This window comes from Mustela erminea, chromosome 1, assembly GCF_009829155.1.
Source record: "Mustela erminea isolate mMusErm1 chromosome 1, mMusErm1.Pri, whole genome shotgun sequence".
Taxonomy (NCBI): domain Eukaryota; kingdom Metazoa; phylum Chordata; class Mammalia; order Carnivora; family Mustelidae; genus Mustela; species Mustela erminea.
The window spans coordinates 175,077,573-175,093,941 of NC_045614.1; the positions used below are offsets into that span (position 1 = coordinate 175,077,573).

A 16,369-nucleotide genomic window follows, 5' to 3' on the forward strand; every position below is an offset into this window, starting at 1 on the left:
CCTTAAACACTCTGATCAAGAGACTAGGCTTTACCCAATGTTTGGTGTCTATTTCCACAAAGTGGAAAGACTACTGCATAATTCACTTAAGAATGAGCTTTTTCATATTTCATGGAGCTTAACTCAAACACGAAATTTAAGAACTCTCACTCTACAGCACAAGAGTGTACATGGTAAGTTCTTAGATGTCTAGCAGTAATTGGAAAAATGACATTTGAAAGCTTCCTTTTTTGAAGAGAAGACTAGATAACATATGGTATCAACATATTAACTCTTCATTGACAAAACTATCTAAAACTATATTGGATGCTTTTACTACTTCCCAGGAATCTTTTAAAATATATTAGTTCAATTAATTAATTGGCACTTCTTATTTTGTGTATTACTGAAGTTTTAATCAGATATATTTTTTATTGAATAGGATAGGGACTATTGCTTAGGAACAGAGGCAAGAAAACTGAAGCCCAGAGAAGGTACAGAACTTGCCCAACTCTACACATGATTGTCACCAGAATTCAACCTTCAGATTTTTGTTTCATTTCTCCTTATGCTATACCTTGAAGTCATAATTCAGTTAATTACCAATATTCTAAAATATTGAGTCAATCAGTCCCTTAATCTCCTTTAACTAGAATAAAGCTTGATTTTTATTTTGATTACTGTAAAAATCTATGAATCAAATCATTTACACACAGAAAACTGAACCAAAGAAAGAATATAACTGAAAAACATTTAATTTTCTAACACAACAACTTATTAAACTTGGATACTTCAAGACTTTCACAGAAGTAGATCTTCTTCTGGGAATCAAGTATGCAGTATGCTATGTGCAAATTTATATCCAGAGTAGTAACTTCAATAAAAATGACATACCTACTAGAAAATATTTGAACATTAAAAGCTATTGTTGAGTAAGAAACTAGTCATAGCATTCAAAAGGCTTTTTGAGAAATCTAAATGTAAATAAAATTAAAAATCATTTATGTTCAGGTTTCAGTAAGAAACCTATTAAACCTTGGAATTAGATTTTCATCAGTATGATTTAATTAAGATATATTCAGGCATCTATTTCTTTTAGCTCATAATCTGCCCAGATAAAAGTTAAAGTGTTGCACCTTATCCAATAATGTGAAGATGTTTTATTAGGTCCTCAATGAATTTCCTAATCTTCAAAATAGCACTGATATTATGGGAATTAATGTGTGCTCTAAAATGTCACATTTTCACACTGAAAATTATTGAATAACAAATTATAAAGAATAGATGTTACAGAAAACAACATTAACTTTTTGAAGATAAAGAAGATGGCATTTAAAAAGAAAACATTTCCTTGGTAAAACTGTTGTGTTTGTAAAATATATAATATAGTTCAAGAGTTTTAAAAACTGGAGCTAATATTTTCACTATAGCCAGGTAGCAAATAATTTATTGGGGCCATATATTCAAAATTCAGATGGAGGAGAAGATTATGTAATTGGGCCTTTTGAAAGTCAGATTACTTTATTATAGAATACTGTGTTGTTTAACTTAAATAATTACTTAGCAAATTGCCAGGTTTACTAATGTATCTTCTTTTTCACCCTTGTAATTACGTATTTATGAACTTTGCTTCAATTAAAATTTTAATTGAATAACAGAATATTAAGTTGTAACAATTTGAAAAATGCATATGCGTGTGTAATTGTTTTTTAAAATCTGCACCAGAAATTCTAGACACTCTTCTTTGAAGATTAGCATATTGTTGACCCTTGAACAACGCAAGTCTGAACTGCATGGGTCCACTTATATGCACATTAAAAAAAAAATAATACAGCATGGTATTGTAAGTGTATTTTCTATTATGATTTTCTTAACATTTTATTTTCTCTAGCTTACTTTCCTGCAAGAATATAGTATATAATACATATAACTTACAAAATATGTGTTAATTGACTATTTATGTTTTTGGTAAGGCTTCTGGTCAATAGTAGGCTATTAGAATAGTTAAGTTTTGGGGGAGTCAAAATGTGTATGTGGATTTTTGACTGCTAGGGCAATGGGGGTGGTTGCTGTCCCTAACCCTCATGTTGTTTAAAGCTCAACTATATATAAATATATAAGTCATTTGAAAATAAGAGCCCATATGGTGATACACTATTATACTGGGAGTAAAATGCCATGGATTATGGGGCTGGGATGATTATGAAAATATTAGGAACATCATCGTCATCAACAGCAGGCACTATTTGTTTCATAATAAACTCTCCTCGAGCACTATGCTTAGTACTTCAAATTAAGCACTATTCTGCACAAATTCAGCATTATTCTGCACAATGATCTTAATAGGTAGGTACTACTATTATTCCTAGTTTAAGTGGTTATAGTATTAGTATAAGGTCACACTTCTTGTACACAGAGAAGCTGGCAATCTAACTCTGATTTGCCAGGCTCCAGGCCCATGCTGATGCCAATATTTTACATGACCATTTTCACTAACAGAACAAATGGCTAGATCCAGTGCTTTTGTGGGACCTCAATCCATTTTACTTGACCATGGTGTCAGGTCTGTAGAATGAGAATGTTTAATTAAATGTTTGTCACAACCTCTCAGAGCAATTTTATTATGATACTGTGTTATCCATAAAGACTACAAATATTGGGAAGAACAAGATTTGCCTTTGAAAATAAGAGAGACACTCATGACCTGTGCTGCAGCTCTTGGTCCTTAATGGGGATAATTTCTGCCTTTTTATCATATTAGTGTTGGCCAGTCACCGAGCTCTATCTCAGGATGAAGGCTGTCTATAGTCCTTAACTTTGTTCACAAGGCTCTCTACAAATGGCTCTAAATACATATTTCCAGATTAATATCATTCACTAACTATGCTGAATTTCTTCCAGTTGCTTGAAAGAGAGTGTCAAACTCTCTTTCATGGTCAAGTCCTAGTCAGTTCTCTTACTTGAACATCATATCATTTGGGAAGCTTTTCTCTGTTTAGATTTGATTAGGTTCACAGACTTATGTTCCCACAGACCCTTAGACTACCTCTACCAATAAATTTCTATCATGTTTTATTGAAATCACTTCTTTTGTAATTTTTTTTTTTTTTACGAATTCCATGAGGTCAGGGATTTTATTATTCACTATTGTATCTATAGTAAGTTGAATGATGACATCTGCATTACCCCTCTCTCTGCCCCTACAGAAAAAGAGAGAGAGAGAGAATTTGCAGGTGCAAATAAGTTAAGGATATCAGTCATCCTGTACTAGCTGGGTGGACCCAAATCCAATGACAAAGAGACAAAAGAGAAGACAAAGAAGAGAAGTCCATGTGAGGACAGAGGTAGAGACTGTGGAGATAAGCAGACACAAGGCAAGGAATGTCTGGAGCTTCCAGGACTCAGAAGAGACTAGGAAGGTTTCTTTCCTAGAGCCTTAGGAGGGTGTATGCTTCTGGCCTCCATAACTGTGAAAGAATTTCTGTTGTTTGTGTCATTTATGACAACAGCTCTAGGAAACTTAATACAGTATTCAGCATATAAGGCCTAATACATAGTAGTAGCTCAATAAATATTTGAGGGAATGGATTGAATGATGGTTTGCATTGGGTGATTCTGTTTAAAAAAAAAATCAGATTAATCTAGGGTAATCTATATCTTCACCTTCCCGTGAAGTAAGTCTACCCAACATAATTTTAATCAGAAGAATCAAATTATTCTGTATGCTTGGAGATAATACTTCCCAGAAAGCAGGAACTACCAGGAAGTACAGACTTCTACATTAAATCAAATTAATTAAGCTTAGAAATGTGACTCTAAGGTTAAGAACCCATCAGTTCATTCAACAAATGTTTATTGAGCACTTATTACATGGCAGACACTGAGATAAACACAGGAGATTCAGTGATGAAGAAAAAAGACCATCATTTCCTTCCTGGATTTACTGTTCATGGCAAAGATAGACAATAAACAAGTAATTACAAGTGTAAGAACTGTTACAAAAGGGATACATAGGGGTTGCTCTGGAAAAAGAATAAGCAGTCGCAAGCAATGAGTCAGCAGAGTGGCAGTTAGGAAATAAGCTGATTCTTGGGCAGCGTGAGAATTACAGTGCCAACCCCTGCAGTCGAAAATCACTGCATAGCTTTTGACTCCCCCAAAACTTAACTACTGCTAAATAGTAATAGCCCATTATTGATTGGCAGCCTTTTCCAATAATACAAACAATTGGTTAGCACATATTGTGTGTATTATCAACAACATCCCTTCTTCCAGCCTCGGGCCACCCTCCTAACTCTTTTCCAGTCACCACCTTTGAAATCATAATCTCAAGCCATCATTTGCCTCTGGGACTAGTCAATACCATTTTTTGAGCTTATTTCCTTCTTGCTGAGCAACCGTGAACTCCCAGATTCATCAGAATTATTCCACCGAGGGGGAGGCTGCTGCCAACCACCTGGTCAACAAACGTCAGCTGGCCTCCTGCACCTACCTCTCTTTGGGCTTTTATTTCAGCCTCATAATGTGGCTCTGGAGGGTGTGGGCCATTCTTCTGTGAGGTGGGGTTGGAGAAGCAGGAGGGCACTGAGGGGCTCTTGAAGATGCAAAACCAGCTGGGATGGTCACGCCCTATTCCAGGACATGCAGAAACCACCCCAAAATGAGTGGGTTAAAACCCTGGATGCTGTAAAAGCCACCATGGCCCTGGGAAGAGCCTGGGCCAAGCTGTTTGGGATCCGTGTGCCCCAGATTCTGCCTCACACACTTCCCTGTCTCTGTGACTTCCTGTAGAACCACTTCCTGGATGAGAAGGTGAAATTCATCAAGAAGATGGCAACCAACTGACTATGCTCCACAGGCTGGGTGGTTCCCAGGCTGGGCTGGGCCAGTATCTCTTTAAAAGCCTGGTGGTGAATATTAAGGAGGGCACGTATTGCATAAAGCACTGGATGTGGTGCATAAACAATGAATCTTGAAACACTGAAAAAATAAAATAAAATAAAATTAAAAAAAAAAAAAAAAAAAAAGGGCTCCAGTGCAGCTTTGAGCCTCTGGGGCTCAGAGGTCCTGATATCAGGGCTTCTGCCTAATCCTTTCCCTGCAGCAACTATGCAGCATTTTAACCACTCTGGAATCTTATCCCAAGTCTTGGGCCAAGTGAAAACAATAAAACTTTTTGCAAGGAAAAAAAAACTCTACTAAAATAAAATTAAATCTCTGTGTATGTGAACATGCAAAGTTCAAACCCGTGTTGTTCAAAGTCAACTACCTGTGTTAAGGAGGAGGAAGAGAAGGAGGGAAAAAAAAGAGAAGGAGGTGTACTTGTTCCTTGGTTAGAGACCTCAAGGACCTGATTAATTTAAGTAGACATTTAGACAGAGAAACCTTAAAATCATCTACCAAATAGATTCCAGAAAAATACAGTATAGGTACAAATCCCCTGGCATGTGTGACAACATGTCTGTTAGTATCATCTAGTCATTTTTTAATCCTAAAAAGATTATTTCTAATTAGTTTTATAGGAGAAAACGCATATCATTTACTAACGTAAATAACACCCTAAAGAGCAAATGTGTCCTTAAAAAGAAACAATGTCATCCAGGTAAGAAATGTTGATCGGAAATTTGTCCCTTTGCTTAATGGAATGAGGTCGTAGTCTTGGAAAAATGCAAGTATACTAAAATAATTATTTCATTGTATGGTTTGGAAAGAGGCACACTTCCTTATGAGGAAGCAATTATCCAAAAAGAGATGCAAAATTGTTCCTGAACAAGAGCTTAGTACCTAGCCAATGCTTGGCGTAAGTCAGGATGCCATTATAAGTGAGGTTTACTTTAGTTGTTTCTATTTAAAGAGAAAAAAAAGTGAGGTTCTTTACTTGGAATCCAAATACTTCTAAAAAATAGATTTAAGAAAATAAATTTCATGTCTTTAGGATATGAGAGAAAAGCAATTTGGCTATTTTTAACCAAAGAATTTTCTTCTACTGAGACATGATTTTTGTCTCTCTGTAATCAAGATTATTCTAGTTTATATTTACATTTCAAAGTAAAATCTGTTATTTGTATGCTGTGTCATTTTCTGTGGAATAGCTTTTAAAGTTAACTCTTTTCTGTTATGAACATCTTTTTAAAGTTATTGAAGACAGCAGTTACATAATTTTCTTTTTTTGAGTAAAGTTTTCTTAAAATGCTTGCCAGGGAAATAAATGGTGGTATATATTGTTTCGTATTTACATGTTTTATTTGTGACTCCCAGTTCTTGATGAAACATCAAAATTTCAAGTGATATTATCTCATTTCACCAAAATGATTTTTTTTTTTTTAAAGCACAGGAGAAATCTAAACATTGTAATGGAATGACAGTACCCAGTAAACTAATCTTAAGATTTATTGACAGACCATGCAGGAAATCTTTAGCTTTTTTTTTTTTTTTTTCTGGAAAAAAAAATTCTCCTTAGGTCATATACTATAATCAGGATTAGTTTAACCTTATGAAATGAGATACACATACAAAGATTTAGCAATATATAATGGAAACTAATCTGTAAAACCTCAACACTATATGGTTATATAGACATATGTGTATGACATACAAATGGAAGCTGAGGATATATTTCTCCTAGACAAACAGAATTTTGTGATTTTGTAAATGATGCTGTTATTCTCTTGTCTACCTGGACTTGAAATGTGTGGTCATCTTTGATTCTACCTTTCCCTACAATTTCATGTCCAGAATCAAATCTTTATCATGTCTTACATTATTTTATGTTTATTACCACTGGCACAACCTCATTTCAGGCTTCAGCCTCCCATGATTAGGCTACGTTTATGTTTTTCTATTCAAATGGCTTTCTACAGTATTCTTCCAAATCCATCTCACATTATGTGGTCACATGATTATTCTTCAAAATAATATTTTAAAATATTCAGTCTTTCTCAGTGCCTAGAGGGTAAGATCATCCCACGGCAGTGGAAACACCATTCTTAGAGATATCCAGGCCTGAACCTTTGGACTCAGCCCTCCTGTAATTCTCTCCTTTGCCTTCAGGTTGATCAATTCTGCCATTCCTACATTTTAAGTAATTTTTTGATCCGAGTTCTCTCCTGTTCCCGCAGCTGTTCAGATACTCATCACACGTATTTGAATTCAGCAAGATGGCAACTTCCATCTATGTGGAATGCAGCGGAATAATAACAACGTGGACACAAAGCCTCTGAAGAGACATTCGATAGATATTCACATACTAAAGAATGCATGGTTTACTCCATAAAACAGCTTTGATGCCTCACACTCTTACTTCAGATGTATTTATTGATTTCCAAGTTCACAAAACAGTAGAGTAATAGTAAATTAAGTAAGTGGAGGCCAAAGGTAAGATATCTAAAGAGGAGGAATGGAGTGGAAGTGCGCGCTGCTAGGCTGACCACCAGAAGAACTGGGGAAACTGAAAATCTGACATATGATCCCAAAATATACACTTCTCAGGAGTCAGGAATTTAGGATCAAATATCCCTGTAAAATTCAGAGAGCACAGAAGGACTCACTATGTTATAACTCAAAACATCAACATGATCATATAAGGTCAATCACAACATGCTGACTTATATCCAAGATATTTTATTTTAAAAAGGGCAAGAGTCTGTGGGAGCACGATTAAAAAAATATGTCTCTGAAAATACTTAAAAATAATATATAGTACTTTTAAGGCCAAACCTTTGTCTGAAAACTTCAGTGGTCAAAAAAAGATTCACTTTCTGAGGATTTCAAGGGTTTTGGCTTACTTCAATTATACTGTAAGTTTTTTGAGGGCAGAAATAATATCTTTCAAATTTCTGTATCACATGGGATTAGTACAGTGCCTTACACAATCTAAGAATTAATAAATATTCATGAGGAAGTGATAAAGAACACATTCTAGATATAAGGATTAAATGTCCCTGGCTAAAGAAGAGTTTTCATATATGAGGTATTTGGTAATGCTCCTGCTTAAAAATGTTCTAGTTATACAAACAGCCCCTTACACATTTGTTTTTTGGTATTAAATATGTTCAGAAATAAATTAATAGAAAATAGTGTGACTTAAGATTTTTTATTCAAATACCCCTGCTTAGGCTTTGAATGAAGTAAATATTTAGAGGAGAATATTGGCAATGGTATTATATTATATTAACATGTTTCTTTTATGTTCAGTATTTGTTGCCATTTACCAACAGGAAAAATACTTCTAAGATGAGAGAGAGAAAGCAAAGACAAGGGATTCTGTGTTCCACTCAAGTAAACCAGTTAATAATTCTCAACTGGATAGAAAAAAAAGCCTCATGGATCATATCTATTGAAGTAGGGATCCTTAGCTGGGATTATACTTTTTCAGAAAGTGATTTCACTGCTGTGCTTTCCTCCTCTGGGCTGCCAGTTCTCCAGAAGTGATGCAATTCAGTACATCAAACTGTGGCTACATTGGGACAGAGAAGATTTCAAGATTTGCTCTTCTTGATGACCTTAGTTTACTTGTCAGATAAAAATGCCAAATGACACAGGGATAATTGGAAAATGTGTGTTGGGTACATCTTGATGGAGAGGCAGAAGCAGAAGCAGGTAGTGCAGCATGAAACACATTTTGTTTTGTTTTAAAGATTCTTGTGTGCATTAATAGATGGTCAAGATGCCTTGACAGGCAGGCTTCATATGACAAAGAACAAAGAAAAGTGATTGAGGCATTTAAACATCTGGAACTCTGTTAACATTCTAAATGTCAAGGATTTAATTTGTAATTGTCTATATTTCATATTGTTATTTGCAGTTGAGATAGGTCTTTGATAACGTATTTTGCAATTGAAATACTTATGCCTTTATACATGCATATTTCATCTTTTTTTTTTTTTAAGATCCAGTGTATAATAGAATTTCCTTACAAATTTCACAAATTCCCTGGAACAAACGATACTCAATTTCAAAATACTATTTAATGTGCACCATAATATTAATAGTGAGTATTTGCATATTTGTAAACATATACATGCACTTGAGGCTATAGCTTCTCTATATAACAGTGTGGCTTGAGGTAAAAACTTTATAATTAAATGCATAGTCATTAGAGATCACAAATTTCATAAGGCTTACAAACTCAAAGGTTTCTTTAGAATCTATTTTTCATAGAAAAGTATGTGAAGAAAATAATCTTGATTTAAAGCACACATTAAACTGAGGGTTGCTGGAGGAGAGGTAGATAGGTGGATGGGCTAACTGGCTGACCAGCATTAGGGAGGACACGGGATGTGAGCACTGGATGTTAAATGCAACTGATGAATTAATGAACTCTACATCTGAAACTAATGATGTATTATATGTTGGCTAATTGAATTTAAATTAAAAAACACTTAGAAAATAAACAAACACAAACAAAAGCACACATTGGTTATTTAGAAAAAGTTCTAGAAAATTTCTTGAGTGAATTCTCATTCATCAAAACAAACAAAAATATTAATCATTTAAAATGTGCTAAACACTGTGATATAGGGACTGGGGAGACAAAGAAAGCTTAATTAAGCCTGGTTTCCTATCCTCCTAGTAGTTTCTCTTCAACCAGGGTGATACTCAAACCTTAACTGTAATGTGAAACTGTTGCTAAAATGGAGGCATGTGTGAGGGTCTTGAGGGAAGAGTAGGAGCGTGACAATCTCAAAAAAAAAAAAAACGGGAAGGAAGGCTTAAAAAGGAGTTGATTTTTTTTTTTTTTAAGATTTTATTTATTTATTTGACAGAGAAATCACAAGTAGGCAGAGAGGCAGGCAGAGAGAGAGGAGGAAACAGGCTTCCCGCTGAGCAGAGAGCCCAATGTGGGGCTTGATCCCAGGACCCTGGGATCATTACCTGAGCCGAACGCAGAGGCTTTAACCCACTGAGCCACCCAGGTGCCCCAAAGGAGTTGATTCTTAAGCCAAATCTGAAAGGATCAGAAGAAATTTGCAAGTAACCAAGGTGATGAATAGATATTGGGACATTCTAGTGTGAAGAAATGACATTGCATATATATGGAGACAACACAGCACTTGGAGTTTTTTACATGCACTCTGAGACAGAATAGGAACAAGAATAGGAAGGTGGAGAGAATGGGTCATGAAAATTTAGTGACATCATCAATAAAAACATCAGCACGCTTATGTTTTTCTCAGGAGTGGAATAGAGGGAGATGGGAGTTTACTTAAAATTGCAGTTCTTACTGGAGATAGAAACTCTTGCAAATGTATGGGAAGAAACTGCCAGAAGATAAATCCAATTGAGGAGATTTAAAAAAAAAAAAAAAAAAAAAAGAGCAGAACTGAGATTGAGAAAGTATTGAGGCCATGTTTGGAGAGCTTGGATTTGGTCTGAATCTCACACTACTCCTTGAGTTTTTATTAATAAGGTAATAAGGTCCCACTTTTCATCAAATCAGTAGGGTTTTTATCACTTGAAAATGAGGGTCCTACTTAATGAAATGAAACAAAGAAGAGAAAATTTGGCTGTATTTGTCCATATGCATATCCTATAATGAGGGGAAGGGTAGATAAGTGGGTCTTCATATTTCTAAATTAGCTACTCATAATTCTTATTGTTTATTATGTTATTTGAATTAGATGTTTTTAATCTCCATTTATTATTAAATTTTTATTCTATGCAGAACACAGCCTTTGCCTCAATAATTAGATGAATGAGATTGGAAGAGTAAAGGAAAATAGGGTGTGTGGGGGGGGGTTACCTTTTTAAAACAATCCTTTTTTTATACAAGGAATACCAAATCTTCTGCTTAGAAAAAAAAAAAAACCATTTTCTTTATCTTTAATGGACTGGTTGGTCAGAGGATAAAATTAGTCCTGCCTGTCCTATATTGAATGGACCTCATGTATTGACTTAATAAAATCTACATGGATGTAAAAACAAACACACCAAAAATACAAACAAATGAACAGACATTTCTGAAAATTTAACTAGACAACATTGTTAAAATCAGATTGTGGAAGAATCTGCCCAGTTTAAACACATCTAATTATAAACCCACTGCTACCAAATCTGGAGCTGAACAAATTTCTGTAAAGATCTTTACTTAATCTTCACAGTTAATAATAAAGCAGATTTGAGGTGATGGCTGAGGTCTCTTATATGGTTTCAGTGGAAGCTTTACGAAAGCACCCAAACCAACAATGTTGGCAGTTGAGGGCAATTTCTCTTAGCTTTATGGACCCAAGCGCAGTGCTCCAACTAATTCAGATCACTGGCATCCAACAGGGACCTGCTATTCCCTATGCCAAAACTCATTTGATTATCTCCTGAAAATGAGTAACTTTTAAAGGAAATATTTTTAGATCATTGTTTGAAACTTCTCGAAGCATGCACTGAATAACAGCAAACTGTTTACCTCAACTTCTAACTGATCACTGCTACGAAGTCTGGAGAGATTCTAACGGAGCCAACCTTGTCCCAAAAAACTATGGCTCCATCAATTTTCTTAATGTTCCCTCTATTACTTGTGTTGTGCTTTCTCTTGAACCATGTGTGAAGTCTCCGAGTTAAATATTTTGTATTAGAAACAAGAGGGTTTGAGGCACAATATTGTACTACAACTTACAGCCATTGATTTCAAGAAAATAAGGTTGTTTGCTTTGCCTGTTGATCTTTCACTAAATTTTGGCTTCATTGCCCAGAAAATCAAGTTAACTCAAAAGTGAGGCTTAGTATTGTGATTCTGGAAATGTAGAGTAAATATCCTTGAAGAAATTAAAAAGAAAAAATTTCCTGACATATGCATTCACAATTTCATGTTCTATAAAACAGTATTGTGTCTCATTTATTTACCGTTTACACTAATATCTTCACGACATGATACTGATTATAGACAAAATGGGTGTGTGTTATCTTGTTAGAAAGATATGCCTTTTCCTATATACTGATGATATGGGTTCCGCTTTCAACAACTAGAACTGATTTCTGGATACAAATAATTCTGTCATCCTACTGCTGCCAGAAGGGATTGCACGTCATCAACTTTATCAAAACTAAAATCATTTTCTTCGGCACACAGAAGGTGATTGATCAAAACTCTACAAAACAAGACAACCTATTCCATTTTGTACAAGCGTATTTTTTCCACAGCTTATCCTAGAAAGCATGCTGCAAAACTATGCAGTTCAATATAACGTTTTCCATGGGAGCATTACTCCTCGGGTTTCTTTTTGATGACTTAGAACACCTGCTTTGAAAATTTTCCAGGCCAGAATCATCTTTTTTCACAGCATCCAGTGATGTGGAACTCTGGGCTTTTAATATAGAGTATTCCTAATTGCTGGAGCAGATTCAGCTCTGCTTCGTGCAGACAATCTTTGCTTTGCTTTTCTTCCAGGCCATTTCAGTGCAAATAGAAGGATAGGCAAAAATACTAGCTGGGTGTCTTTCCTTTAACAGTGGAAATATTTCTGTATTGCTTCACCTTCTTTTTAAAGCATTTATACCATCTATCAGTATGAAAATAGATAAATCACATTCTAAGCTCTCTTTAAAGACTAACCCCAAAATTCTTAGTAAGTTTCCTCTGAGGCATCTGTTCAGCCCTGTCTCTGAAAACTGCCTCTTCCTCCACAGCAGGGTCTTGCAAAATTGTTCTCTCTGTCCCTGGTCCTTACTCACATGAATTAGATTAGAGATGGAGACATGATTCATATTGGGCCCAAACATGATCTCTCTTCCAGAATTTTGGAATTAGGATTTATGGTCAGTTTGGTGATTTTGCTTGGAATGAACGGAAGATGTGACACTGCAGACCACGAAGCAGATGGATATATTTTCCTAACTGAACATATACACAGGTAAAACTAGTCCTAGGAGAGAGAAACAGAAACGAGTAGCTGTATGGACCAAAAAAAAAAAAAAAAAAAAAAAAAAGACTAGTTGCCTTTCATTTCAAGAGCTTTCTAGTTTCTTGTTTCAGTCCTTTTTGAAGCCTAGCCATGTTTCGTCCCCATGTTTCCACTGTGGCCCTGTCAGGGACATTCTTAAATCTCTTTTTGCTTAACGCTCATGGCATACTTGATACCTGCAACCAAAGGGCCTTACGGTTTTCTGATTTTTTTAGTTTCTGACCAAAGAATAAATATTTTGAAAATAAACTTAAAAAGTGATTCTTTTTCTTTCACTCCCCAGATACATGAGCTCTTTTGAAGTCGGTATGCGTGGAATCGTATTAAGGAAACTTTCTCACTCATCTCATTCCCAGCATGGAAATCTCCTTCCATCAGTGACACTTTACCTTGGGCCTTCTTCTATCAAAGGCTGTGGTCACAAAAGTCCACATTAAAAAAATAATAAAATAAACACACTGTTGCATGTGTTGAAAAAAAAAAAAACTGCTTGAGGCCATTATCCCCAAATTCCTCATCTGTCTTTCCTACATTTGTGCTTCACATCATAAGAACATGAGGACGTCTCTGTTCTCTAGCTGCTTCCAGAAATCTCAGAGGCAGTGATAATGTACATGTAGTGCACCTCTAGTAATAATCCTCAAAATGAGATTCTGTTCCCTCTTGGTTTTATGGATCAAATTTTCTACTTCTAGCTATAATTTAGTAAACGTTTTGTATATGTGTTTTAGACCTCCTCAACTGTTTTTAAGGAGAAGAGCAATAAAAGTCAGATAAAAGTCAACAATTCTCTGTTTAATCAGATTTTCTGAGAGGGTATCCCTATAAAAATTAAGGGGAATTTAGATAAGTTAGCATATATATGGATAAATCATGCTACTTACTGCTTAAAGCATTTAGCTTTCTTCCTAGAACATGAAATTTGACTATACTTGTAATTCTCTCTCATCTCTACTAATAAGTATTAATGATTTAGATTGGTTATATGTAAGCTTGGGAATGTTCTGTTAAACAAAATTCTTGATTAAATAATTCTGGATGATTAACAAAAAAATAGAGGTCATTCTATCTCTTTTTAAAACATGAGAAGAATTTTCAAATTCCATATACTTAGCTTGACTAATTCATGTGTTGCATCCCTTATTTTGGTGGGGGTGGGGGCAATGGAGGTGCATACTTTCTAGCTTCAGGTGAGGTTTTCTACATTGCTGCTTTTCTAAATATTACCAAAAGGTATTTTTCTAATTGTTTTTGTTTTCCAAACTGAGTTTTATTATTTTTCACCTGTCCTGATGCCCCAATTGCCAAAGTATAAGCTATTAGAAGTCTGAAGAGAAGGGTGCATATAAGACTCCTTCAACTGTCTCCACAGTCATGGATGGAGCAGGAATGCCTCCATCTCTCCTCTGGTATGTAAGTCCTTGTGCCTTAGAGGCACAGGTCACTGGTCAGTGTAAAGGTACAATTTCCCCATCAATCTCTTATGTAATCACTTTTCACCTTCCTTTCCAGTAAAGTATCTCTCCCTGCATCTTAGGCAGTAAGAGCATTGTGAAAAATAACGACAGAGACACAGTCTCATGTGCAGAAGTTTGAGTGTGTGTGTGTGTGTGTGTGTGTTTAATGAAAATTCATTAAATCTATCTTACCTTAAGGGTAATGGTAGAGTATGATCATGAATGATATACTTTTACAATGCTTAAAAATATTGCTAAAATCAAGCAAACAGCCATTGTAAAGGTATATAACTTTTAAGAAAAATTCTCCATGGGGGGTTGGGGGGGATGCCTGGGTGGCTCAGTCAGTTGAGCATCTAACTCTTGATTTCATCTCCTGTCCTGATCTCAGGGTTATGGCATTGAGCTCTGTGCTGGGCTGGCTCTGTGCTCAGCTCAGAGTCTCTTGTCCCTCTCCCTCTGCTTCTTCCCCAAGCCACAACTCACCATGGGCTCTCTCACTATCTCTCAAGTGCATAAGTAAAATCTTAAAAAACAAAAAACAAAAAACAAAAAGCTCCATGGGTATTAACTGGGTATCTTTACATTTTGTTTAACTCAATTTGATATCTATCTTCCCAGTGGGCATTTGAGCAGGATGAGAGGGAGAAAAATGACAAAAAGGTAGATTGTTTTAAAATGGTGCAGCTTCCACGATGTGGATGGAACTAGAGGGTATTATTCTAAGTGAAATAAGTCAATCAGTGAAAGACAAGTATCATATGATTTCACTGATATGAGGAAATTGAGAAACATAACAGAGGATCATAGGGGAAGGGAGGGGAAAATGAAACAAGACGAAACCAGAGAGGGAGACAAACTGTAAGAGGCTCTTAATCTCAGCAAACAAACTGAGGGTTGCTGGAGAGAGTGGGGTCAGAGGGATGGGCTGGCTGTGGGATGGACATTGGGGAGGGGATGTGCTATGGTGAGTTCTGTGAATTGTGTAAAACTGATGAATCACAGACCTGTACCCCTGAAACAAATAATACATTATATGTTAATAAACAAATTAAAATTTAAAAATTTAAAAGTTTTAAAAATTTAAATTTTAATTAAATTTTAATGAATGAATGAATGAATTAAAAATAAAATGGTGCAGCTTCTTTGATGGAGAAATACAAACAGGGAGAAGTGGTTTAGAAGGACTCAAAAGGCATTTGAATGCTGCTGTACAGAATAGGACAAAGCGAAGAAGAAGAATGTGCTAAAGGCAATTAGATAACACTTGTTTACTGGGGAATTTGGATTAATTTGGGAAAGAATGAAAGAATGGAAGAGCCCTCTTTCCCGTGATTATGCAAAGTAAAATGTGTCTTTATAAAAGTTCAAATGGGGGTGACTGGGTGGCTCAGTCATTAAGTGTCTGCCTTTGGCTTAGTTCCTGATCCCAGGGTCCTGATCCCAAGGTTCTGGGGTAGAGCTCTGCATCTGCATCCCAATTCCTGCTCAGCGGGAACCGTGCTTCTCCCTCTCCCACTCCCTTTGCTTGTGTTCCTTCTTGCTGTCTCTCTCTCTCTCTCTGTCAAATAAATAAATAAATAAAATCTTTAAATAAAAAGTTCAAATATTCTCAAACCTGTATCCCATAAACTGAAAAAGTAAAATGCTTCCTCAAACAAGATATTCTGTGCTTATTACTTATAGAACTTACAGTATAACTAATAGTATTCTTAAAAATTTTTTTTTATTTGTTTATAAACATATAATGTATTATTAGCCCCAGGGGTACAGGTCTGTGAATCTCCAGGTTTACACACTTCACAGAACTCACCATAGCACATACCCTCCCCAATGTCCATATAACTAATAGTATTCTGAGCCAAAATATAATTTTCAATATACAGCTAACTTTTATTTTCTTTGGATTTCTTATTCCTGTGCAAGAAAATCAGTTAAATGGTTATTTATTTAATAAAAAAATTATTGTGGAATAGGTGGCTGTACGTCATTTCTACTTGAAGACTGAGAATTCCATAGAAAAGTCCCTAAGGAAGTTTT

At 35.5% G+C, this 16,369-nt stretch overlaps 1 protein-coding gene across 4 annotated transcripts in view; it reads right to left on the reverse strand.

Annotated features, from left to right (window-relative positions):
- Positions 1–16,369, reverse strand: part of EPHA6 (EPH receptor A6) — an 881,405-nt gene that overhangs the window by 244,589 nt on the left and 620,447 nt on the right. The gene's annotated exons all lie outside the window — the stretch shown is intronic.